We start from the raw sequence: 24835 nt of genomic DNA, 5'->3' as shown, positions 1-24835 counted from the left end.
AGAAGTCTTTCACATCTTGTGTTAAACTTATTCTTAAATATATTTTTGACACTAAATGTAGGTAGAATTTAAAATTCCTTTTTCCTTTTTTTTCTTTCTTTCTTTCTTTTTTTTTTTTTTAATGTTCTACAGCTGTGTTTATTTGGCTGGCCCAGTGTTTAAATTTGTTTTTTTTTTTAATTTTTAATTAATATATAATGTATTTTTAGCCCCAGGGATACAGGTCTGTGAATCACCAGGTTTACACACTTCACGGCACTCACCATAGCACATACCTTCCCCAATGTCCATAACCCCACCACCCTCTCCCTACCCCCTCCCCCTGGCAACCCTTAGTTTGTTTCGTGAGATTAAGAATCTCTTACGGTTTGTCTCCCTCCCGATTCCATCTGGTTTCATTTTTTCCTTCCCTACCCCCCAACCCCCCTTTGCCTCTCAACTTCCTCATATCAGGGAGATCATATGATTGATTTATTTTGCTCAGCATAATACCCTCTAGTTCCATCCACGTCGTTGCAAATGGCAAGATTTCACTTCTTTTGATGTCTGCATAGTATTCCATTGTATATATGTATATACCACATCTTCTGTATCCATTCATCTGTTGATGGACATCTAGGTTCTTCCATAGTGTGGCTATTGTGGACATTGCTGCTATAAACTTTCGGGTGCATGTGCTCCTTCAGATCACTACATTTGTTTCTTTAGTGTAAATACCCAGTAGTGTGATTGCTGGGTCATAGGGTAGGTCTATTTTCAACTTTTTGAGGAACCTCCATGCTGTTTTCCAGAGCAGCTACACCAGCTTGCATTCCCACCAACAGTTCAGGATGGTTCCCCTTTCTCCACATCCTCACTAGCATCTGTCGTTTCCTGACTTGTTAATTTGACTGGTGTGAGGTGGTATCTCACTGTGGTTTTGATTTGTATTTTCCTGATGCCCAGTGGTATTGAGCACTTTTTCATGTGTCTGTTGACCATTTGGATGTCTTCTTTGCAGAAATGTCTGTTCATGTCCTCTGCCCATTTCTTTCTTTCTTTCTTTTTTTTTTTTTTTTAGGATTTTACTTATTTATTTGACAGAGAGACAAATCACAAGTAGGCAGAGAGGCCGGCAGAGAGAGAGGAGGAAGCAGGCTCCCTGCTGATCAGAGAGCCTGATGCGGGACTCAATCCCAGGACCCTGAGATCATGACCTGAGCCCAAGGCAGAGGCTTAACCCACTGAGCCACCCAGGCGCCCCCTTCTGCCCATTTCTTGATTGGATTATTTGTTCTTTGGGTGTTGAGTTTGATAAGTTCTTTATAGATTTTGGATACTAGCCTTTTATCTGATGTGTCATTTGTGAATATCTTCTCCCATTCTCTCAGTTGTCTTTTGGTTTTGTTGATTGTTTCCTTTGTTTTGCAGACGCTTTTGATCTTGATGAAATCCCAGTAGCTCATTTTTGCCCTTTCTTCCCTTGCCTTTGGTGATATTTTTAGGAAGAATTTGCTGCGGCAGAGGTCGAAGAGGTTGCTGCCTGTGTTCTCAAGGATTTTGATGGATTCCTGTCTTACATTGAGGTCTTTCATCCATTTGGAGTCTGTTTTTGTGTGTGGTATAAGGAAATGGTCCAGTTTCATTCTTTTGCATGTGGCTGTCCAGTTTTCCCAACACCGTTTGTTGAAGAGGCTGTCTTTATTCCATTGGACGTTCTTTCCTGCTTTGTCAAAGATTAGTTAAGCATAGCATTGAGGGTCTATTTCTGGGCTCTCTATTCTGTTCCATTGATCTATGTGTCTGTTCTTGTGCCAGTACCATACTGTCTCGATGACGACAACTTTGTAGTAGAGCTTGAAGTCTGGAATTGTGATGCCACCAACTTTGGCTTTCTTTTTCAACATTCCTTTGGCTATTCGAGGTCTTTTCTGGTTCCATATAAATTTTAGGATTATTTGTTCCATTTCTTTGAAAAAAATGGATGGTATTTTGATAAGGATTGCATTAAATACTTAGATTGCTTTAGGTAGCATAGACATTCTCACATCAAATTCCTTTTTTCTAATTGCATGCTGCTTTTGGTTTTTTTTTTTCTTCTGAAGTTTAATATTTGTGATTTTTAGTTTGTATGAAGTAAATTACTTAGATTCTGTCAAGGTAAAAAAATGTGACGATTATATATTTACCAAATAATCACCTCAATATGGTACATTTATTTTTTCCCTCTCATCATGGCATTAATTAACTAATTTAACTTGTTAACATTGTATGTGTTTAATGTATACAGTGTCTTTTTTTTTTTTTTAAGATTTAATTTATTTGAGAGAGAGAGGAGAGGAGGGGGAAGAGCAGAGAGGGATGGACAGGCAGACTCCATGTTGAATGTAGAGCCTGATGCAGGGTCAGTCCCATGATATTGTGAGACTGTGACCTGAGCTGAAACCAAGAGTTGGACACTTAATCAACAGAGACATCTAGCTACCCCAGCAGCATGTTACTTTGGATACATTTATATATTATAATATGACTACCAATATGGTGATGTTTATCATATTATATAATTACAGTGTAATTATTATATCGTGCCTTAGATCTCTGTGGCTTGATTCCTCATTACAGGTTTATACCCTTAAGCACCATAACTCTTATCCTGCATCCCCACCCTTGTAACCACCATTTTATGCTCTTGTTAAATTAGGTCCTTTTTTGGGGATTCCATGTATAAGTGATATCATACAGTACTTCTTGTTTTTTTTTTATTTTTCTGTCTGACTTATCTCTCTTAGCATAATGTATTCAAGATCCCTCCATGTTGTTGCATATGGGAGGATATCTTTTCCTGTGGCTCAGTAATATTCCATTATGTCTATGTAACACATCTTTTCTATCCATTTGTCCATTGATGGGCATTTGGGTTCTTTCCATACCTTGGCTATTGTGAATAATGCTGTGGTAAACATGGAATTGCATATCCCTTATAAAAATTCTATTTTCATTTCCTTTAGGTATATACCCATTAGTGGAAATGCTGCATTATATAGTTCCATGGATCTATTTTTAATTTTTTGAGGGTCCTCCATATTGTTTTCCATAGTGGTTGGATCAATTTACATTCCCACTAGCTATGTATAAGGATTCCCTTTTCACCACATCCTCACCAGCACCTATTATCTTTTTTTCTTTTTCAGATTTTATTTATTTGACAGACAGAGAGATCACAAGTAGGCAGGGAGGCAGGCAGAGAGGAAGGGGGAAGCAGGCTCCCTGCTGAGCAGAGAGCCCGATGTGGGGCTCGATCCCAGGACCCTGAGACCATGCCCTGAGCCAAAAGCAGAGGCTCCACCCAGGTGCCCCTCTTTTTTTTTTTTTTTCCTAAGATTTTATTTATTTATTTGACAAAGAGAGATCACAAGTAGGCAGAGAGGCAGCAGTGAGAGAGAGAGAGAGAGAGAGAGAGAGAAGCAGGCTTCCTGCTGAGCAGAGAGCCCGATTCGGGACTAGATCCCAGGACCCTGAGATCATGACCTGAGCCGAAGGCAGAGGCATAACCCACTGAGCCACCCAGGGGCCCTGTCTTTTTTCTTCTTGATGATAGCCATTCTAAAAGGCGTGGGGTGATATCTCATTGTGGTTTTGGTTTGTAGTTTCCAGATGATTAGTGATGTTTGAGCCATCTTCTGTGTGTCTGTTGGCCATTTCAATGTCCTTTTTGGAGAAATGTCTATTTAGTTCCTCTGCCCATATTTTTTAATTGGACTGTTTAGCTTTTTGTTATCGAGTTACTGTGTTTTGGAAATAGAAATACAGTGATGTTTTTGTTTACCCCAGTTTTCAAGTCGAGAACTAGGTATTTCTACTCCCTGTGTTTCTTCCTCACTAGACTATTAAAGTAGGATCGTGACATCAGAGGTTAACCAGTCACTTATCCTTCTCCCTGATGACCATCTTCAAATACCTAATTGTGAATAAAAGACTGCAACATTAGAAGGAACTTGGTTCTATTTCTCTTGATATTGTCCTCTGTAGTAGGTGATGCTAATAACCTTCCACTTTACAGAGATTGAATGTTTATCTGAAATTTTACCATAATTTGGGATACCTGGGTGGCTGTCAGTTAAGTGTCTGACTCTTGATTTCAACTCAGGTTTTGATCTCAGGGTCTTGAATTGGAGCCTACTTAAAAAGAAGAAAATATGAAATTTTGCCATAATTTAAAACTCCTAAAATGGAAATTTGATTCAATTTTTAATATTCACACACACTCAGTTTCAGAAATTAGAAAGATCCAGGGTGCCTGGATGGCACAGTCCATTAAGTGTCCAGCTCTTGGTTTTAGCTCAGATTGCGATCTCAGGGTCATGAGATCCAGCCCCACAGCGCAGAGTGTGCTTAAGACACTCCCTCGGTGCACCTGGGTGGCTCAGTGGGTTAAGGCTCTGCCTTTGGCTTAGGTCATGGTCTCAGAGTCCTAGGATCAAGGCCTGCAACGGGCTCTCTGCTCAGCAGGGAGCCTGCTTCCCCCCTCACTCTCTGCCTGCCTCGTGATCTCTCTCTCTCTGTCAAATAAATAAATAAAATCTTTAAAAAAAAAACAAAAACACACACTCCTCTCTCTCCTTCTGCCCCTCCCCGCCACTTGCATGCTCTCTCTCAAATAAATAAATAAATAAATAAATAAGAATCTTTTTAAAAAGTTAGAAAAATCCTTTATTTGACAGCACAATTTTGTTGCTAGTGATGTATATTTAGTGTAAACTATTTAAAATCATAGATTTTAGGTACCATACTCAAGTATTTTTCAGTGTTACCATTTCTGATCTTTTATTGTAAGAATTATAATGACCTTCAGCTTGAAGTTCATCTTTTAATAGGAAAACATGAGAGAATATTATTTTGCATAAAAATAATTTACTTTAGTCTTGAAATTCTAGTAGGCAGAACACCCTGAATTTAAATGAGATTGTCTTGACAAATGGGGTCCAACCTTTTTGCCAATACTGAATATTTATTAAGCATATTGGTGGTTCTTTTCATACAAGTATGTGCATTTTTCTTTAAAATTACCTAATTTTAATCAAACATTTTCAAGTGAAGTAAAATATCTCTTGAGTGTAGAAACTATACCACACAAACATGCCAGTAGCAAACATGGGTTTGGATTGATAGTCCTGTGAGTTCTGTGTTTATTATAGAAATCCCATGTAATGTCACTCAGATTCCTTAACTTAGTGGCTATAAAAGACCTGAACAGATTTGTTCTGTTTTAAATTTTGGTGTATGCCTGGCATATGAGTTTTTTTTTTTTTCCTATTTTGTTTGCCTTATCTTAATGTACATGTAAATTCGGTTTAGATTAAGTAACTTTAGTTCCGAGGAGTATTCAAAGTGAATTAGAAGGAGTTAATGACCAGACACTGGTTGGAAATTGTTGCACAACTTGGGTTTGGATAGTCATTCATCATTTGTCTAGTGGTCAGATCTTGAGCTCTTTCAACTGTCCTAAAGTTATGAACCAATAAGCAGAAAAGTTCTGGGGAAAAAGGCAGGCATGGGGAGTATGTATTTATTAAATGCCTTCTATATTAGGCAGTGTGCTAGGTACTTACAGTTTTCTTTCTCACAACAACTCGTGCCCATTATATGATCAAGGAAGTGAATGCAAAGAGATTAACATAAAGATTAAGATTCAACAGCGCCTGGGTGGCTCAGTGGGTTAAGCCGCTACCTTCAGCTCAGGTCATGATCTCAGGGTCCTGGGATCGAGTCCCGCATCTGGCTCTCTGCTCAGCAGGGAGCCTGCTTCCTCCTCTCTCTCTGCCTGCCTCTCTGCCTACTTGTGATCTCTCTCTGTCAAATGAATAAATAAAATCTTAAAAAAAAAAAGATTAAGATTCAAGTTGAGTTTTTTTTTTTTAATTTTATTTATTTATCAGAGAGAGAGAGGGAGAGAGCGAGCACAGGCAGACAGAATGGCAGACAGAGGCAGAGGGAGAAGCAGGCTCCCTGCTGAGCAAGGAGCCCGATGTGGGACTCGATCCCAGGACGTTGGGATCATGACCTGAGCCGAAGGCAGCTGCTTAACCAACTGAGCCACCCAGGCGTCCCCAAGTTGAGTTTTTTTTTAATATTTAATTTTTTTAGAGCTTTTTAGGTTCACAACAAAGTTGAAAGGAGGGTACAGAGTTTTCCCATATAGCTTCTGGCCTCCTCCACCAACCTGTAAGTCTTTCCTCATTATCAACATTACTTACCAAAGTGGTGTATTTGTTACAGTTCACAAATCTACATTAAAATGTAATAATCACTCAATGTCCATAGTTACCCTAGGGTTTATTCTTGGTGTTGTGCATTATGAATTTGGACAAATACATAATGATATGTACACATCATTATAATATACAGAGTATTTTCAGTGCCTTAAAAATCCTCTGTGGTCCACCTATTCATCCCTCTCTTGCCCTCAATCCCTGGCAACCACTCATTTTTGTTTCTGTAGGTTTGCATTTTCCAGAGTGTTACATAGTTGAAATTGTACAGTCTATAGCCTTTTCAGATTGGCTCTTTCACTTAGTAATGTGCTGTTAAGGTTCCTCCATGTGTTTTCATGGCTTAACAGATCATTTCTTAGTGCTGAATAATGTTCCATTGTCTGGAGTACCACAATTTATCCATTCATCTGTTGGAAGGACATCTTGTTTGCTCCTAGGTTTGGCAATTATGAGTAAAGCTGCTGTAAACATTGTATGGGTTTTTGTGTGGGCATAAGTTTTCAAATCCTTGGGCTAGACACCAAGGATTGTGATTACTAGATCATATTGTAAGTGTATGTTTAGTTTTGTAAGAAACCACCAAACTCTCTTGCAGAATGACTGTATCATTTTGCATTCCTACCAGCAATGAATGAAATCTGTGTTGTTGCATATGCTTGCCAACATATTGTCAGTGTTCCAGATTTTGGCCATTCTGATAGATACATAGTGGTACCTCAGAGTTATTTTAATTTTCATTTCTCTCATGACATACGATTTGGGTTATCTTCTAATGTACTTATTTGCCATCTGTATCTTTTTTGGTGAGGTGGCTCTTAAGCTCTCTAGCCTTTTTTTAAATCAGAAATTTTTTTTTGTTGGATTTTAAGAGTTCTTTGTATGTTTTGGATAACAGTCCTTTATTAGATAAGTCTTTTGCAGATATTTTCTCCTAGTCTGTGGCTTGTCTTCTCATTCTCTGGATTTTGTCTTTCACAGAGGAGAAGGTTTTTATTTTAATAAAGTCTAGCTTAAACATTATTTCTCTCATAGATTGGACCTTTGGGGTCCTGTCTAAAAAAACATCATTGTGGGGCTCCTTGGTAGCTCAGTCAGTTAAGCGTCTTACTTTGTCTCAGGTCATTATCTCAACACCCTGGCATCTAGCTCAGCATCCAACTCTGCGCTTAGTGGGGTGTCTGCTTCTTTTCCCTTTCTCTCTCCTTCTGCCCCTCCCCACTGCTCATGCTTGTGCTCTTGCGCGGGCTCCCTCTCCTCCTCCCAATCCCTCTTGTATAAATAAATAAAATAATTTTAAAAAAATAATTAAAAAATTAAAAATCATCACTATACCTGAGTTCATCTAGGTTTTCTCCTATGTTAACTTCTGGGAGTTTTATAATTTTGGGTTTTACATTTAAAAGTCGCTGATCCATTTTGAGTTAATTTTTGTGAAGGGTGTAAGGTCTTTGTCTAGATTCATTTTTTTTTTTGCCTATGGGAAATGGAAGAGACTGGCTTTGCTCCATTGTGTTATCTTTGTTTGTCAAAGATCATTTGACTATACTTGTGTGGGTCTTTTGTAGTTCTTTTCTGTTCTATTGATCTGTTTGTCTCTTTCACCAATACCATACTGTTTTGATTACTGTAGATTCATAGTAAATCTTGAAGTTGGGTAGCATCAGTCCTCTAACTTTTCTTCTTCAATATTGTGGTTTTCTCTGGTATTTTGCCTCTCCATATAAACTCAGATATTGCTATATAGCTTAAGACATCCTGTGGGTGAAAATAGCATAGGTTCAAAGATGCACATAAGTTTACCCATAGTGGATACATTAGAACAAATTTAATGTAATGCAGTGGAGAACGGACTAAAACATTATCTGTCAGATTTTGGTATTATTAAAAGTATGTGTTCAAGGAATATTTAATAAAATGCAAAATACTCATGATAAAAACCTAAGTACAAAAGAAAAAAAATCCAGTTTTATTATACACCATGATCCAGGTTTTTAACTTAAGACTCTCTATACATATAAGCAACATGCCAATGTGTTAATAGTGATTATTATAGGGCTTGAGGGTTACAGTGATCTTTTTATGTTATTCTTTATACTTTTCTATTTTCTGTACTGTTCTGTCCAATCTTACACTCTCTGTATAATCTTAAGTATTTTTAAAAGAAGGGAAAAAATTTTAGAACTAGATATAGCTATGTGATTCTAGACAAGTTAGTAATGATGATGATGACTACATTATATTGAGTACCTACTATTTAGCAGATATTGAATATATTTTATGTATTTTGTTATCCTGTTTTGTAATAGTCCAATAATGGAGGCTAAATGATCTACTTTTAGTTTTGATTGGGACTGAATTGAATCTTATAGGTCAAGTTGGGAAGAACTGACATCTTGACAATATTGAATCTTCCTATCCAAGAATATGAAATATCTTATCATTTTTCATTTTTTCTTTGATTTCATTTATCAGAGTTTTGTACTTTTCCTCATGTAGATCGTACATATATTTTGTTAGGCTTATATCTAAATATTTCATATTTTTGGATGGTTATATAAATAGTATTTTTTATTTCAAATTTTACTTGTTCATTGCTGGTATATAGGAAAGTAATTGACTTTTTTGTTTTGTTTTGTTTTGTTTTGAGAGAGAAATTGTGTGCACGCGCACGCACACACACACACAGGAGAAGGAGAGAAAGAATCTTAAACAGACTCCACAATCAGCATGGAACTCAATACAGGGCTCAGTCTCATGACCCTGAGATCATGATCTCAGCTGAAATCAAGAGTTGGATGCTCAACCAGTTGAGCCCCCAATACCCTAGCAGTTGACTTTTTTATAGTAACCTTGTATTCTGCAGTGTTGCCATAATTGCTTATTGGTTCCAGTAGTTTTTTGTGCATTTTTTGGATTTTCTGCATTAATGATCATATCATCTGTCAGTGAAGATAATTTTATTTCTTTCTTACAATCTATATACCGTTGATTTCCTTATCTTGTCTTGTTCGCATTAGCTAGAACCTCCAGTGTGATATTAAAAAGTACCTGTTCTTAGTGGAAAGGTTTCAAGTATCTCACCATTAAGTATGATTTTAGTTGTAGGTTTTTGTAGATGTTCTTTATCAAGCTGAGATAGTTCCCCTTAATCCCTAGTTAATTAAGAGTTTTTATCTTGAATGAGTGTTGGGTTTTGTCATATGCCTTTTCTGCATTTATTGATATCATGTGATTTTTCTTTTTTCGTCTTTCTGTGATGGATTACATTAATTGATTTTCAAATGTGAAACATTTTAAAAGCTTTTTTTTTTTTTTAAAGATTTTTTTTTTATTTATTTGACAGAGAGGCAGGTGGCTCCCTGCTGAGCAGAGAGCCCGATGCGGGGCTCAATCCCAGGACCCTGGGGTCACGACCCCAGGTAGAGGCTTTAACCCACTGAACCACCCAGGCATCCCAAAAGCTTTTTAAATATAAGATAAGTGTGTCAGGGGTCTCTCAGACAGCATATAGGTTTGGTGATATGCTAGGGGGACTCATAAGATTAAGTTGTACTCACAGCTAAGACTTAGAGCAAAAAGATTCAAAGCAAAATCAGCAAAGGGAAAGATGCATGGGGCAAACTTCCAAGAGTCCTCTCTTTATGGAGTCAAACAGGATGCACCTAATTCTCCAGGATCAAATTGTGACATGTATTAAATGTTATCTACTAAGAAAGTTCACTAGAGACTTAGTGCCCAAGGTTTTACCGAAGACTGGTCACATTGTTGACCTAGCACATATCAAATTTCCAGACTCCCAGAAGAAAAGTAAGTGTGAAGCATATACTACAGTGTTTGTAGAAACAATTTAGCACACTGAACCAACTCCTGTTGGTTAAGGAGTGGTGTGAAGGCTCATTAAATCTAAGTTTCAAGATACCTGCTAAGAGCTATTCCTTGCAAGCAGGCCTTTCTAAGAATAGTAGTCTCAAGCTTGCTGTGTTAACTTTTTCTACACAGTCCATTTGTTTGGCACTTGACCAAAGGCATCTTGATACCTATGCTTTTAAGATGTTCAGAATTGAGGCCGAACCTTTAAATGGTAAATTTAATTAACCAGAAAAGTCTGTCTTAGAAAGCTAGGTGGCTTCTTCTTAAGTTTTTTTGTTTTTGTTTTTAAAGGTTTTATTTATTTATGTGACAGAGAGAGAGAGATCACAAGTAGGCAGAGAGGCAGGCGGGGGTGGGGGGGTGCGAAGCAGGCTCCCCATCGAGCAGAGAGCCCGATGCAGGGCTCGATCCCAGGACCCTGAGATCATGACCCAAGCTGAAGGCAGAGGCTTTAGCCACTGAGCCACCGAGGCTCCCCTCTTCTTAAGTTTTTGTATTTAAGTTTCTTTTTTACCTAGCCCAGGGCATCAATTAAGACACAGCACAAATCTGAGTGATAAGTTTAAGTGACCTAAATGCCTTTTAGTGCCAAAGCAGTGTCCTCAATAGACAGCATACACAAAAAGAAGTACAGTTCTAGAGGCCATATGTAATATCCCTAGAAAATAAGAATTCACAGTTGTTAGGATAGTCCCAGCAGCACATTTTTAGGCAGTACAGGACCCCTAATCTGAACGCCTACTCTCTGGCCTTTCCCCCTAGAGTTCCCTGTCCAGTCCAGTTAATTCAGTCCATTATTTGGTCTCAGGCCTGGTGAAGGCAGACAGTTCCAAGCAGATTTGCTTGACTATGACATCAGTTTATCTGCCCAATAAGCACAGACCACATCTAAAGATGTTCTCCATGAAAAGTATAGGAAGTAGGGTACCCTTTGCTTTCTTGTCAGGACTGTCAGGTGTGATCATGGCTCAGCAGTCAGTTTGAATTCAGAATGTTCACAGCCTTTTGAAAAGGCAGCCTCCTTCAGAAAGAGGAGAACACCTCCAAGTATAGTTTCGAGAGACAAAGATCATTGATACTCTACTCTTCCACATGCCTCCCCAGGTCCCAGATTTTTGCTGTGTCTCTTTTGTTACAAAATCAGTGTGTCTCATTTAACAATTTCAACTTTACATTTTTTCAGTCATTCTCTCTTCTCACCCAGTCTTTTATCCACATGGATTGGCTATAAGAAGGACAAAAACATTTTTATAGAGAAGCATTTTTATAGGGGCGCCTGGGTGGCTCAGTGGGTTAAAGCCTCTGCCTTCAGCTCAGGTCATGATCCCAGAGTCCTGGGATTGAGCCCCGCATTGGGCTCTCTGCTCAGGGGGGAACCTGCTTCCCTCTATCTCTCTCTCTGCCTGCCTCTCTGCCTGCTTGTGATCTCTCTCTGTCAAATAAATAAATAAAATCTTAAAAAAAAAAGCATTTTTCTATAATTTGACTAGAAAGACATATTTTATTTAGGAATTGGCCTGGATTAAATCCTGACTTTTCAAAAATTTTCTAAATGGAATAATATAACTTTCCTTCTCTTTTGTCCTGGCTCATTAACTAGTGAGCAGCCTAGAAAAGATCAAGCCCTTTTTCTGGAGCTGTATTTAATAATCAGAATGCCTCACTGAGGCACGTCTTCCAGGAGAAAGGTGATGGATTTAGTCAGACGGTTAGTTCATTGTTATAACTAATTTGGAAGCCTGAACACAAGTCAACAACAGTGGCCATCCCCCAGAGGAAGTCCAGAATCCATTCTGTCAGTACTGAGTGGTGGGGTCACACTCCTTGTGATGTGCCCTCCTCCAGCTTGCAGCTTTTGGCAGGAATCACAAGTTAGGAATGCAATTAGCCTCTGCGTCAGGAATATAGAGCCGATTAGTAGCCTAATTTTAGATGGTGCCATCAGAGAATAAGACGCTTATTGTGGGCATGTGGATGTGACCCAGACAATCCAGCTCGCATCCATTGATATTTTCATAGTTTAGGGCCCCACAGAGGGTTGTCCTAAATCTGCAGCACTCGCAGAGTCTGAGTTCTGTTCATTGAGCCTCTGCTTGCTGTAGTTTGGTGCAGCTAAAACAACCCATATCAGCTTAAGGTTTTACTAAGGTCAGGCTCAGGCAGTTAGGGCCTGTGAATTCAGAAATCCAGAAAAAGCGAGTAGCTAGTCTTCTCCAAAGGAAAGAACTCTACAAGGCCCAACAGCTATGCTCCAAATCCAAGCAACAAGCAAATCGTTCTTCTTAGCCTTTTTATCTTATCAATCTTAGAGTCCAGATTGACCCACTCAAAAATAGGTACATCAGTCTGAAAAATCATCAACCTCTAAGGATCAGAAATTTCATTTCATAAGAGCTCATTAGCAAGTAAAAACTGCTTTTTAGAACTCTAAAATTGTACCTACATCTAGAGATTTCTTCTCCTTTTATGTTGTCTTCTTTTCTGCAGAGCTTCCAATAGGCAAAATCATTAGTTATGTAGATTTAGTCTGTTCCTAATATTCAGAGAGTTTAAATTTGACCTGATAAGCAGCAGCAAAAAAGCAAGGAAATTTTGTTCTATTACCATTTTTTCTTTGCAGCTTTTCCCAATTGGGATGATCTCTTTCACATATGTGAAATTATAAGCACATAACATATACGTAGTGTTATCATACATCCAGATATAATACCCGCAAAATACAGAGGTATTTTATAAAAATTTACCTTTTCTCTAGAAGTAAATTTAGCATTTACATAGTTATCATTACAGGAGTGTGTGTGTGTCGGGGGGGAGGTTAGGGCTATATCCAGGAATGTCAGAGGATGTGGTTGCTGCAGCAGCAGTAGGTTAAAGAAACTCTTGGAAGGCCATCCCCTCTGTCGACCCCATTTTCCCATTCTAGGCTTATCTAAAGCTTTGCTCCAGTCAAGGGGGCTGATGTAACCTTTTTTCTCTCATTTGTGGACATCAGTGCTACAAATTTTTAGGCTATCCAAAGCTGACCTTTTGGAATATTTTTGGGCCCTTTATCCTCCAGCCTGCAGGAAAGAACAAAAAAGATATCTCAAAAAAAAAAAAAAGCAAGTGTTGTCAAAGATGTGGATGAAAAGGAACCCTCATACACTGGTGGGAATGTAAATTAATGCAACCACTGTATAAAACAGTTTGGAGGGGCGCCTGGGTGGCTCAGTGGGTTAAGCCGCTGCCTTCGGCTCAGGTCATGATCTCAGAGTCCTGGGATCGAGTCCCGCATCGGGCTCTCTGCTCAGCGGAGAGCCTGCTTCCCTCTCTCTCTCTCTGCCTGCCTCTCCATCTACTTGTGATTTCTCTCTGTCAAATAAATAAATAAAATCTTTAAAAAAAAAAAAAAAAAAAAACCAGTTTGGAGGTTCCTCAAAAAATTAAAAATAGAGGTACTATATGATCCAGTAATTCACTACTGGGTATTTACCCAAAGAAATGAAAAAGACTAATTCAAAAAGATATAAGTACCCCTGTGTTTATTGCAGCATTATTTACAATAGGCAATAGATATGGAAACAAGTTAAGTGTCTGTGGTAGACAAATGGATAAAGAGGATGAAATCTCTCTTTCACCCTCTCCCTCTCTCTCTCTCCTTCACACACACAGACACACAAATATTACTCAGCCGTAAAAAAGAATGAAATCTTGCCATTTGCAACAACATGGATGGACCTAGAGGATATTATGTGACGTGAAAGACAAATATCTTGTGATTTCACTTATAACGTGGAATCTAAAAAACAAAAAACAGAAATGGATCTTAAATACAGAGAGTAAAGTGGTGGTTGCCAGAGGGGAGGGGGTGGGAAGGATAGGCAGAGTATTTAAAGTGGAGTATTAAGAGGTACAAACTTCTAGTTATAAAATAAGTAAGTCATAGCAATGAAGAGGACAGCATAGGGAATACAGTCATTAATATTGTAATAACTTGTGTGGTGGCAGATGGTAACTACACTTATGATGAGCATGCTTAATGTACAGAGTTGTGAAATCACTGTCATATACCTGAAATTAAAATGATATTGTGTGTCAGTTATACCTCAGTTAAATTTTTAAATTTTTTTAAAAAAGGTATTCTTCTTCCCTTTCCATGCCCACTCCTGGCCCCCACTCTTTTTAGCCAATATAGCCAAAAGCACCAGAGGATCAGTGAGCCAACTTTCATGGGGATGGGTCTATCATTTTCATATTTCTAAGGCAACCTTCGTCTCTCACACTGCTAAATAATCAGAGATGCCAGAGTTACTGAAGTTAAGCTATTTGCTGACAGCACTATAGCATTAGAGATTGAAATGTTAATTTTTCAGCACTATATGAAATTCTTAATTCAAAGTATGAAAAGTAGTTGTGAAGGGGAAGTTAGAGTATAACATGAACATTTTAAGTAGTTGGAAAGTCAGGTATACGAAAGCTGAATATTGACAGAAAAATTTCAGCTGTCTGAAAAATTTACTTTTGTGGAGAATTCTGAGTTCTGTAATCATTACAGTTAATTATGTTTTAATAGGAAATAGAAAAGTAAGAGTAATGCTTTATAGAGTAGTTATATCCCAAGTTTGGACAATTTTCTACTTATGGACTTCATGCTATTTTCAGTGTTCATTTGCTAGTTTGGCAAAGAGAGGCAGTCAGGTGGTGCCCTTGGCAGTGACGATCATTCTGCCTTTTCTGAAGGCAGCATCCTTTTCTGCACTGAAAGCTGTACAGACGGAAACCATATTGAGAAACCTCAGGCAGCCAAATTGCCACATAAAGTTTTTTAGTACTTTCATGATAATAATTTTGTGTCTGTGTAGCCAATCTATTTTGAATGCTGCCATATTAAGATATTATAGTAACACCAAAGTGAATTTTTAATTCAGGAATACTGACTACTGAGAAGTTGCTTTCTTTGTTAAAAGTTTTTTCTCAGCTCAGATCAGATCATTTTCATAGTACTGCTGTATAATACTCATAAGTTTTCCTGTAAACTGGAGGTATTCATGAACTTCTGGGAAGCCACCAAGGATGAAACCACATTTGACTTTGACTTAATATGCAGTTAGGCAAACTAAACCCAAAGCTTAAGACTTCATTTTTAGCTACATTTTAAGACTAAGACCTCTTGTTTCTTGCCAAGGATAGGGTATATATGTGTGTATGCATGTTTGTAGTAACTTCCAGTGAAATTCTATTTCCTGGCTTTGTACTCAACTCTGTATCCCTTTCATTTAGTATTTGTAAATGCAGTTACATAGGCAAGACCTTTATTAATAATTGGCCCTGACCAATATATCTATCTGTCTGTCTACCTATCTATATTATATTCATATATAATGAAAATGGAATTAATCTTTGTTCAGAAGATAGTTGAGAAAACATCATTTTTAAACTTGCCAACAGTTAGACACCTGATAAATGATAAAGTCTAGACTACCAGTTATATATTATTCCTGATATAGAACATAGAGTTGGTGACATTTTTCTTAAGATTTCACTGTTAAAAAGAATGAGAATTGAGTTCTTTAAAGGCAACAACTGAATCTTTATCAATGGCTTACAGATCCTGATAGAGGAAGGGAGATAAAATTTATTGAGTACCATGGGATTGAGCCCCACTCAGCTCTGCACTCAGCAGGGAGTGTGCTTGAGATTTTCCTTCTAACTCCCCCTTCCCTCTCCTAAAATACACCTTTAAAAAATTTTTGTTGAGTACCTACCTGTGACAGGCACTGTATTGCATACTGGATAATCATGATAGTCTTGCAAGGTAGGTGATCTTACGCCTATTTTATAGATGAGGAAGTTAAGGTACAGAGAAGTTACGGATTTGTGCTATTAACTAGGAAATTGTTAAACATGGGATTCCAACCCAGATTGTCCTACTGTGCTGTACTCCTTCCATCAAATCAGGCGTTGACAAACTACAACCCATAGGCCAAACCTCCTTGCCTATTTTTATAAATGAAGCTTTATTGGAACTAAACTGTATCCATTCTGTGACATACTCCCTATGTCTTTCAAGCTCCAGCAGCAGAGTTGACCAGTTGCAACAGAGATCATATGATTCACAAAGCTTCAAATATCTCCTGTCTGGCCCTTTACAGAAGAAGTTTGCTGTGAGTAGAAATATTAAGGAAACCAACTTTTTGAAGAGTAGGAAGGAGGAACTACCTGATGAAGTCTACCAGCAAAGCTTAGAAAGCATTCTGAGTTGTGCTGCCATTTTAACATCCAATTTGATAAATATTTGTGCTGGGCACAGGAATAGGTCCTTAGCGATAAGGAGAAGGCAAACATATGGTCGAGGCCTGTGAAGCTCATAAGTGATTAAAGAGGACAGACAGGTAAAGTAAGTACACTCCAATGATGATCATTATGATATAAGCATATGGAGTGGACAGTTACTCCCCGAGAGATCAAGGAAGGTTCCCCAGAAGCTGATATTTGAGTTGGACCTCAAAGATGAGGTATTCGACAACTGTGAAAGATGAGGTGTTTGGCCGGTATGAGGGGGAATCTCTACCTTCCAAGCAAACCGACCAGTGAGGACAAAGGTGCAGAAGCTTACCTGTGTGTCTCAGAGAAGGACAAACAGTCCACTATAGCCAGAGTAGAGGATTTTTTGGAAAGGAGTATGGTTAGAGTTGAAGTTACCAATGTCAGTTGGGATTAAACTGTATAAGGACTAAAATTCCAGGCTTAAGAAATACTGTGTATATATTGTGTTTTACACATAGCATGCAATGATTCTTGAATTAAGTGATACCTGTCTGTGGGCATTGTAGCTCTGTGTTAGGATATGTGTGTTACATTTGGAGATGATTTTTAAAGATCCATTAAGGCAAGGCATTTGTCAAAAATTGGAGCCAAAAGGGGCACCTGGATGGCTTAGTCAGCAGAGCATAGGACTCTTGATCTATAGGTCATGAGCCTGAGCCCCACGCTGGGCACAGAGATTACTTTAAAAAATAAAAAAAAATTAAAAAAAAATGGAGCTCAAAGAACCATTTAGACCTCAGGCTCAGACATGAATTTCTGAGACGTTCACCAGTTCCACAAGCCCATAAGTTAATCATAGCATACCAGAATTGAAAAGGGAGCTTAGAAACCCTACAAACATATACTCCATTATCCATTCAACAAATGCCTGATACTACTCTTGGGGCTGAATATGATAGTGAAGCAAACAAAGACTGACTTCATGGAACTTATTTTGGAGGAGAGAGAAAATGAGTAAATCATTAGTTATTATATCATTATATATGTTTTATGAAGAAAAGATAAGCAGAGATAAAATATTAAAAAGTGGCCAAGGAAGGGCTCTTTGAGTCCTTCTCTCCATCTGAGAGAAGAACAGGTGTAAAGGCTCCAAGGCCAGAGCATGATTGTAAAAAAAAAACTGGAAGGCAGACAATGTACATCTAGAGCAACAGCCTAAGAGGAAAAGAAGCAGGAGGTAAGGGGACAGCTGAGGCCAGAATACACAAAGCCCTAAGGTCCATTTGGCCACTGAGAAAATGAGACTGACTGATAGCCAAGGCCACATAGCAAGTGATAGCAAGGCCAGAGGGGCACCTGGGTGGCTCAGTCAGTTAAGCATCTGCCGTCGGCTCAGATCATGATCCCAGAGTACTGGGATCAAGTCCCACATCGGGCTCCCTGCTCAGTAGGAAGTCTGCTTCTTCCTCTCCCACTGCCCGTGCTTGTGTTCCCCCATTCACTGTGTCTCTCTCTGTCAAATAAATAAATAAAATCTTAAAAAAAAAAAAATAGCAAGGCCAGAATTGGTATCACCCTGGTTCATCCTCCCTTCATTTGCTTCCCTCATGGCTGGGGTCATTGAAAGATTAAAGTATTATGTGCGTATACCTCAAGCATTCTGTAGAGAAGCTCTTCTTCAAAGGTACATTTATGAATGCCTTCTTAATTTTTCTAATTATCTAATAGCTAACACTTCTTGGGTAGGTTTCTGTGTGCCAGGCACTGTGCTAAGTGTCTTTTAAAAGTACTTACTACTGCATGTGAATCTACAATTACCTCAAAATAAAAAATTAAGAAACTGGAAAAGGAAACATTTACTGGTACCTGCACCACCTTATGCATTGCTCAGAGGTACTGGGAACTGAGTGTGTGCATTCGGTAATATAAATTTAAATTTTACTGAAGCATTAGACTTAGAAAAGGACAATAAAATAGGTTTCCCATAATCTAATGAGGAAGACAGACAAACTGTTGGCTCTCCTTTCTATACCTATGATCTGTACAATCATTAAAAATCAATACTTGTAACAAATAATACATTATATGTTAATAAAAAAATCAATACTTGTAAATCATTTCAGTTTTCTTATGATAGCAAGCCTAAATTGCTTTTCTTTCTCTCTTCTTTCCTTCCTTTCTTTCTTTTTAAGTAGGCTGCACACCCAGTGTGGAGTCCAGCACAGAGCTTAAACTCACAACCCTAAGATCAAGAGTTGGACACTTAACCAACTGAACCACCCAGGCACCCCCTAAATTGCTTTTCTTCTTCTTTGTTTTATTTTTGGTGAATAAAAGTTAACATTTCAATAGTATATTTATGACATTTAAACTATACCTTTAGTTGTATTAATTAATGATTGCACTCAAAAAGTTTTTTGTTTATAATAAAGTAATATGGCTTGCATTTTTTAAAAAAGATTTTATTTATCTATTTGAGAGAGAGACTTAGAGAGCATGAATAGAGGGAAGGGCCAGAAGGAGGAGAAGCTGATTTAGCTCTTGGCAAGGAACCTGACATGGCTTGATCCAGGACCCTGAGATATGACCTGATCCAAAGTCGGACACAACCCACTGAGCCACCCAGGCACCCCTAGCTTACATTTTTAAAATCTGTTACAGTAATAGAATTAAGGTAAAGGGAATTTTGTTGAGGGGTCAAGGGTGCATAGAGACCAGCTGCTACAGTGAGTAGTAACCTTACAGGAGGATGTAAGAGTCCTCAGTAGATTCTCAATAGCTTGACATCATATTTCTGAAGGCCTTTATTGTCATTTGGTCAATCAAATTCAGCCTTTTTAAGAAAATAATTTTATTTAATTTTTTTTCAGTGTTCCAAAATTCATTGTCTGTGCACCACACCCAGTGCTCCATACAGTATGTGCCCTCCACAATACCCACCACCAGGCTCACCTCCTCCACCCCCGCCCCCGCCAAAACCCAGATTCAGCCTTTTTATCTCAAGTCATTTTTCCTAAGGATCTATGCCAGTTTCATTTTACTATAATACTTTCTATTGTTACTGTTTCTAGTTGCTGAAATCTGCATGGATTTTTAGAAATGTCAGTTCTCCAATCTTTGCCATCCCAGTTCTTAAAAGAATAAAAGGTGAACATTAAGTCATGTTAATTTTTAATGAGTGATGTTTTCTTGGCATTGTCATTTGGGACAACCTGTATCTCATTAAATGCCTATGATATTCTGACTTCCATATGAAGCATGAAAGAGTACCAAATACATTTCATGCAGGATTGCAGTGATCATCTTATGATCAATTTCAGGATAGGCTTTTTAGGTATCTAATGTGAAAGGCATTTACTTAAAAGGCATTAAAGATTTTATGGTTAAATCTTGGGAGTATACGCTGATAGAATTTAAATGTAGTCCTTTCTATCTCTCTGATCTTACGAGTTTAATTAGTAAAAATTCAATACTGCAAACATTCTTCATATAGAGAAATAGAAGTTATTTCTTGTATGGGTGTACTTTATAGTCTTTAGTGGAATAGAGGATATGTTGTGTCTTCTTATGAGTCATAGAACTTTATATACATTATTATGTTTAATCTTTACAGTGACCTTCAGAAATGAGTATTATTTTCTTGTCACGAAAATGAATGTTGTCATTAACGAACTTGCCAAGATTCTAGGTCTTTCTAGCTTTCTAGTTTAAAAGCTCTTTCAGCACCCCTTTGTATTTAATCAGTCTGTCAGAGCAAACAGGATATATATATATATATAAGACCAAATTACACTGGCCAAGTTTAAAGTCAAAATAACTATCATATTGATACCATATAATAATCCTATAATTTCGGAAGTGGGAAATATCATTAAGAACTGTGATGATCTGAGATTAAGTTGAAAGCTGAAGCCAAACTTAGGGCAGGAACCTAAGGGCCCCATCCTACCTAGCTATTCAGCTTTACCTCAACTTAGTTCCTTATGCAAATCCCCAACTCATTGTTTTTAAGAACACTTTTATGGTATAGCCTTACATATGCATTTCCTAAGAATTTGACTATAATCTTTCATTTGTAGGAAGCCACTAAAGATTTTACAGAAGGTATATCCAAAAGACTACCACTACCCCTTCACCTGCATTCTTCCATGTTCACATCCTAAACCTAAATCACTGAAGCTAACTCTGCACCTTAGGCTCTAGAAGAGACATGCCTTTTTCCTTATTCCTCTCTAAAAGAAATGTTAACATCATGGAATTTTTAGGGATATAGTTGGGCCTCTAGGGTTTGTACATTTTGGTACAAAGTGGCAGGAATGTAATGAATTCAGATAGTTAGTCTTAACCTTTTCCCCCCTCTTTCTCTGTCTCTTTTCACCATCAGAGAAATCTAGGCCAGAGGGGCCAATGGACCTTGTGATTTACACATGGCATAGCTAAATACTCTAGGTTAAGAGAATGGATAAGGATTAGAGCTTTGTACCAAAATTAGTAGTAAGTAGCATTGATTTTTCTTAGACGTGTCCTTCCTACTCATTTTCTAGTGAGGAATGGTTCTTCAAGGATTTGGGAATTTAAGATGTTGTTCCTATTTTATTACTTCTGTTATTTTATTCTGTTGGATAATAAATATCCAAGACTGCTCTGTTTCTATACTCTAAAGCTTTCAGGAAATACTATTCAAAATAGACCTATAATACAAATACTTTTTATCATGTCAATTTGTACCATCCTGGTCTATGAAACCGTAATTTTTTTTTTTTAAAGACTTTATTTATTTATTTGTCAGTGAGAGAGAGCACAGAGGGAGATGCAGGCTCCCCGCTGAGCAGGGGCCCTAATGTGGGGCTCTATCCCAGGACCCTTGGATCACGGCCTGAGCAGAAGGCAGACACTTAACCAACTGAGCCACCCAGGCATCCTGAAACTATAATTTGTTAACTGGATTACCCTAGTGTCCTCCTTATAGGTCATTCTCCCTATTTTTGTCTGTGCCTTCCTAAGGTTTGTTCTGAACCCAAAAGCTAGAATTTTTTTTTCACCTTTTTATTTTGAAGTAGTTATAGATTTAAAGAAAAGTTGCAAAAATAAGACAGAGAAGGGTGCCTGGGTGGCTCAGTAGGTTAAGTGTTCACCTCTAGAATTTAGCTCATGTCATGATCTCAGGGTCCTGGGATCCAGCTCAGCACTGTGCTCCCCACTCAGCAGGGAGTCTTCTTGTCTCCCTCTCCCTCTGCTTGCTCTGTCCTCTCAGATAAATAAATCTTAAAAAAAAAGAAAGTAGGACCTAGATAGAATTCGTGCCTCCCCTTAACCCAGCTTGCCCTAATGTAAACATCTTGCCATGCTGCAGTTATCAAAATTAAGAGATTAACATTGGTGTGATATTGGTTAAACTACATACTTTATTTGGTTTCCACCAGTTTTCTGTTTATGACTTTGTTTTCTGTTCTAAAATTCAATCTCAGATCCCATGTGGCATTTAGTTCTCACATTTCCTTAGTCTTACCTAATCTATGAACAGTTGTACAGTCCCTTCTTGTCTTTCATGGCCTTGACACTTTTTTGAAAAGTACTGGCCAGTTATTTTGTAGAATGTCGCTCAATTTGAGTTTATCTGGTACTGTCACATATTTAAGTGGGTGTTATATGTCTTTTCATAAGAATACTACAGAAGTAAAGTGCTTTTTTTTTAGTGTGCTAAATTAGGGAAAATGATGTCAATATGTTATTGGTGGTGTTAATCTTAATCACTTGGTGAAAGTGGTATTCCCCATATTTCTTCATTGTAAAGTTGCCACTTTTCACTTTGTGATTATTCAGTATCTCCCCTGAGATATTTATGTACTGTATACAAATAATCCTATTTTTCCTTAAACTTTCACTAACTAAAAAATCAGCCTACCCATTATAATAGAGTAAGAAAAAGAAAAGGCATTTATATGTTAAAGGAAGAAATAAAACTGCCTCTATTCATAGAAGACATGGGCCTACTTTAGACAATCCCAGAATATCTACCCAAAAACTTCTAGAATAAGTGAATTTAGCAAATTCATAGTTTACAAGGTCTAATATATGAATTCAGTTGTATTTCTATATACTGGAAATGAACAGTAGGAACTTAAAATTTTGTATAGTACTATTTATAATAGTAGCACCCCTCGAAAATAAATACTTATCTAACAAAATATATATGCCATTTGTATGATACAACCAACATACAAAACACTGACTAAAAAAATTAGTCAAAGTAGACATAAGTAAATTGACAGAAATACCATGTGCATGGATTGGAACACTCAGTATTGTTAAAGATGTCAGTTCTTCAAGTAATCAAGATAATACAGTATTGCTAAAAGAATAGATACACAGGGGCACCTGGGTGGCTTAGTGGGTTAAGCCTCTGCCTTCAGCTCAGGTCATGATCTCAGGGTCCTGGGATCCAGCCCCGCATCGGACTCTCTGCTCAGCAGAGAGCCTGCTCCCCCACCCCCGCCTGCTCTCTGCCTACTTGGTATCTCTCTCTCTCTCTCTGTGTCAAGCAAATAAATAAAATCTTTAAAAAAAAAAAAAAGAAAGAAAGAAAGAATAGATCCACAGAGGGGCATCTGGGTGGCTCAGTGGGTTGGCCTCTGCCTTCAGCTCAGGGTCCTGGGATTGAGCCCTGCATCAGGCTCTCTGCTCAGCAAGGAGCCTGCTTCCCCCACCTCTCTTCTGCCTGCCTCTCTGCCTATTTGTGATTTCTATCAAATAAATAAATAAAATCTTAAAAAAAAAAAAGAATAGACACAGAAAAATGAAACAGAATAGAGTCCAGAATTGGATGCACACAAGTATAGTCAGCTGTTTGTTTTTTTTTTAATTGAGGTATTGTTGATATACAGTATTATATTAGTTTCACCAGTCTATTGTCTATATCTATGAGCTTAGTGGTTTTTGTTTGGTTGGTTGATTTTGAAGATTTCACATATAAGTGAGATCATACAGTATCTTTCTTTGTCTGACTTTTTTTTTTTTTTAAAGATTATATTTATTTATTTGACAGAGAGAGATCACAAGTAGGCAGAGAGGCAGGCAGAGAGAGAGAGGAGGAAGCAGGCTCCCTGCTGAGCAGAGAGCCCGATGTGGGACTCGATCCCAGGACCCTGAGATCATGACCTGAACCGAAGGCAGTGGCTTAACCCACTGAGACACCCAGGCGCCCCTCTTTGTCTGACTTATTCAACTGAGCATAATGCCCTCAAGTTCCAACCATTTGTCACCAATGGCAAGATTTCTTTTTTTTTTTAAAGATTTCATTTATTTATTTGACAGAGATCACAAGTAGGCAGAGAGGCAGGCAAAAGAGAGGTGGGGGAAGCAGGCTCCTTGCTGAGCAGAGAGCCTGATGCAGGGCTCAATCCCAGGACCCTGGGATCATGATCTGAGCTGAAGGCAGAGGCTTTAACCCCCTGGGCCTCCCAGGTGCCCCAAGATTTCATTTTTTATATGACATATAATATTCTGTTATAGATATATAGATAGATGCACATTTTCTTTATGTATTCATCCATTGTTGGACACTTAGATTGTTTCCATATTTTGGGTATTGTAAATAGTGCTGCATGGGGGTGCATGTATGTTTTCAAGTTAGTGATTTTGTTTTCTTTTGGGTAAACACCTAGAATTTCTGGATCTTATGGTAGTTCTATTTTTAATTTTTGGAGGAGCCACCATAGTGATTTCTCTAGTGACTACATCAATATACATTTCCACCAGTAGTGTACAGGGGCTCCCTTTTCTTCACATCCTCACCAACACTTGGTATTTCTTCTCTTTTTCATAATAGCCATTCTAACAGATAGGAGATTATGTCTCTTTATGGCTTTTATTTGCATTTCCCTGATGATTAGTGATGGTGACCATCTTTTCATGCACCCGTTGGCCTTGTATCTGAATGTCTTTGGAAAAATCTCTATCTAGATTCTCTGTCCATCTTTTAATTGGATTTTTTTTTTGTTATTGAGTTGACTGAATTCTTTATATATTTTGTATATTAGCCCCTTATCAGGTAAATGCTTTGCAAATATTTTCTTCCATTATGTAGGTTGCCTTTTCATTTTATTGATGATTTCCTTTGCTGTGTAGAAGCTGTTAAGTTTGATATTAATGCCTCTTGTTTATTACTGCTTTTGGTGTCTTTGCCATAAAAAACATTGTTGAAAGTGATGTCAAGGAGTGCCACCTGTTTTCTTCTAGGAGTTTTGTGGTTTTCAGGTTTTACATTCATGTCTGTAATTCATTTTCAGTTAATTTTTTGTGTATAGTGTAAAATAGTGATCTAGTCTTATTCTTTTGCATGTGGCTGTCCATTGTTCCCAGCACCATTTATTAAAGAGACTGTATTTTCAGGATGATATATTCTTGGGTTCTTTGTCATAAATTAATTGACCATATTTGCATGGGTTTATTTCCTGGGCTCTCTATTC

General features: G+C 37.9%; 1 protein-coding gene across 4 annotated transcripts in view; it reads left to right on the top strand.

Moving 5' to 3' along the window:
* The window catches only part of ANKIB1 (ankyrin repeat and IBR domain containing 1), a 154921-nt gene that overhangs the window by 24196 nt on the left and 105890 nt on the right, over positions 1-24835 (top strand). The window contains exon 1 of one of the 4 annotated variants that reach the window (XM_032305004.1): positions 16597-16615. The exons of 2 other annotated variants lie outside the window; for them this stretch is intronic. The gene's annotated coding sequence lies outside the window, so the exon portion shown is untranslated. Of the gene's footprint in view, positions 1-16596; positions 16703-24835 lie in introns of those variants that run through there. One more of the 4 variants, XM_032305003.1, reaches the window with a different exon arrangement.

The sequence above is a fragment of the Mustela erminea genome, chromosome 11, assembly GCF_009829155.1.
Source record: "Mustela erminea isolate mMusErm1 chromosome 11, mMusErm1.Pri, whole genome shotgun sequence".
In the NCBI taxonomy this organism is placed as follows: domain Eukaryota; kingdom Metazoa; phylum Chordata; class Mammalia; order Carnivora; family Mustelidae; genus Mustela; species Mustela erminea.
This window is presented reverse-complemented; position numbering and strand designations above follow the sequence as displayed.